The sequence below is a fragment of the Rhyacophila brunnea genome, unplaced genomic scaffold (assembly GCF_057557595.1).
Source record: "Rhyacophila brunnea isolate RB1 unplaced genomic scaffold, BYU_Rbru_1.0 scaffold_125, whole genome shotgun sequence".
Lineage (NCBI taxonomy): Eukaryota > Metazoa > Arthropoda > Insecta > Trichoptera > Rhyacophilidae > Rhyacophila > Rhyacophila brunnea.
In genome coordinates this window covers 384,149-387,611 of record NW_028232780.1, presented here as the reverse complement: position 1 = coordinate 387,611, position 3,463 = coordinate 384,149, and positions in this window count along the sequence as shown.

The following is a 3,463-nucleotide window of genomic DNA, read 5'->3' as shown; positions in this document are numbered from 1 at the left end:
ATACACCATATAAAAAAAATATATCAACTGTAAAACAATTAATAGTAATGTAGACCAAAAAGCTCATATATAATTTTTAGGCTTGGACTTCTTTCGTTAAATTTTTTTTAAACAAATATTACCGTTATAATTTTTTTAGTTTCTAAGTGTTTAGTACTGGTTTTTATGTGGATAAACTGATAATGATGGTATAATTCTTGCTTAAAGATAATTTATATCACTTGATATATTTAGATTACGGTTTAAAATGTTGCGGTCGTAAATAAAAGCTTTCTTGTAGGTCTTTTAAAGATTAGTATAACAAACTTCAGCAAGATGCGATATTATACGAAATGAATCTAGTTTTATATTTATAATAAAATTCAAAACAGATAAAAGATTGAAAAATTATCTAATAACATAAAAGATTTATATTATGATATTAGAATAATATCAATATGGTTAGATATAAATCTTATTTTTTCCGAATGCTTTTCATATATTCAAATATAAAAGAAATACCTTAAAAATATGCTAAAAATGCGATAAAAACATTATAATCTTTTAGTGCTTACAAGATGTTTTGAAACTCTTTCGAAATATTTAACATAAGAAAAAATAAATTTTGATAACGTTTAATATCACGCATAAGTAAATAATTTTATTTTTGTTGATAGCACTGTAATATAATAGGATTGCGAATTGTCAATAAAATGAAATTATTGATAATTCAATATTTTTTTATATATTAAGAAAACTTTAGTTGGCAAAAAAAAGATTTTAACCATACTTTTTGCAACATAAGCATATTACATTCAATCTCAGTGCCGATTTTAATCGCAAGATTTATGGTTTTAGTGTTTCTCTTAATTCGATTTTTTGTGTGTATGTTTTTTTGGTATTTTACAATTCTTTTATGGATGATTTACATAATTTTGCGTTAATTATATTTTCGTATTATGACGTAAAAGGTTTTTCTTGTTCAGCAATTATAAAAAAGCTAACTACTTTGCTTTCTAGATCATGGTATCATTTAATTTCATTTACAATATTGACCATAATCTATATAACTTAAATCATTTTCAGATATTTTTTTTCTTGTCAAAATGCTAAATATCTGGTCAATAATGCATATATTTTTTGCAATAGTGTCATCCTTCATCCCACATAATTTGATTTATTATACTTTAATACAAATACTTTAACATGTTCTATTATCCTTTAAATTTAAAATTATAAAAAAACATTCCGATTTTATGAATAAAATATCAAATTTACATTAAAGGCGTGTTTAAGAATTTCAAAACAAATGTGTTTTTAAATTAGGGATACAGTTTAAACCCACAATATGCATTATTTCGTTTACTGGATGGGTAAAAAATTCAACAGGATGCAATTAATTTTGATATTAAATAATTTTTGAAGAAATTTTTGCAACACAAACTAAATTTTTTTCTTGTGATATACTTATTCAATGAAAAAATTATATGTTTTGGTGCGATACATCCCACGGATAAATTTTAAAAGCGGTGTTAATTTAAATAGAATCATGAAACTTTTTTTTTGTAAGCCTGTATAAAAATCATTTATTTATTTTATTATATTCAAATGTGTGTGCGGTGGCGTAGTTAATTTATCTACGGTTGCATAAGTGGCTTCTGTTTCAAGCTCAACTTACATCGGACTCATATTAATTTATTAAAACAAAAATACAACTGTGTTCTTTCTGTTAAAAGCATAAAAAGAGACAAGCTGAGAATAATTTATGGGTTTGCTATGTAAGACGCAAGAAACTGGTCTTTAGAATTATAGGAATCCCGTATCGAAAAGCAAGGAAATTCACAAATATAGTGTGATGAGATATAATTAAACAGGAACGAAAAGTAGATATAATCTCATACCCCCACCATATTGATTATCCCGGAGTAAAACTGGTCTAATCTATGAATATCAAACTGGTAACAGGAAATGTGAGGGATCACACGCAAGGAGGTATCAGATAAGCATTTGTTTCAAATAATCATAAGCGGACTTCATAAAAAGAAGATACTTATGAGCAAAATAAATAGTCAATTTGTCTAGGATTAAGATTTGCAGTATGTTGTGTTTATATATTTTAGTGCTATATTTTTTCCAAATTTTATACCAATATTATTTGTTATAATGCATGATTAAAGAGTACTTAAATATCGTAAAAACATGATATTTACACCATTTTAGCGACGAGTTTAAAATGTATACCAACAGTAATAAGCTAAAAACATAAATGTTTCATGGGATGAAGTTTTTAATTTATATTAACAAATAAGGGCTTCAAAAAATATAAAAATATTTTTCGACTTTACAATAAAAAAAAATTGTGTTTTATAGATTTTATATTTGACTTATCATCGCTAAATATATGTACATTATTGAAGAAAGACAAATATACATCTTTTTTCTAAATTTCGGATATTTTTTTTTATTAATTTACTGTACCTAATATAAATTTATTATATGATATATTTTGTGATTTTTTTATGTATATTCTATGAATGCATATATTATTTTTATATTGTATATTTTCTAGTGCTATATATATATTTTATATATATATTTCTATTAGCACATTTATCTTTCAGGTACTTTTTATATATGATGTAGTTTATTTCATTTACGATTTACAATATTCATCATGTATATTACCACTGTATGTTTTTTATGCTATATTTATATAATATGTATTATGCCACATTTATATTACTATACTATATGATCCATGTACTATTTATAGGCATATAATTCCATAACTATTTTTGCATCTTTTCTTTTATTTTTATAATAAAATGTGCTTATGAAGTTCGCAATCACGTATTTATATATTACGCATCATATGCAGTGAAATTTTTCATTTGTGCTTAATTTATGTTGAGACCATTATTTTTTGAATTATCTTGGACATGTATTCGAAAATCGGGTATACGCTATTAAATCTTGTGTACATAATAATACATCAAGTTATATTCAGCTTTTTCTATTTCAGTGCACTTTTGATATGAATATTTCATTTTAATTATAAATATTTTAAATTTCTATTCTTCTATAAAAACATATTTACATGCAATTATGTTTATAAAAAGAATTTGAAAACCGAATATGAAGAGGTAATATATACAAATATTTATCAGCATCATTTTATGCATTCCATGTAATCTTAAAAAATCCGATTTATTTAAATTTTAAATCAGCCATTAAAAATATTTTTGTTTTGAACGTAAATAATTATTTACATTTGCTAAATTAAAAATAGATTTATTTTCTTCTAACCCGCCCTGTGCATTTTAAAGTCATTCGTTAATTATTAGAAGTATATAATGTTCTTAATAAGTAATTTTATTTATGGGTTGATTTTGGTATTATGATTTTGATTTTTCTTCAAGCTTAACTTGATTGATTTCCTATGAATAGATCATAAATATAAACTTGGCCATGTCCAATCCTCTTC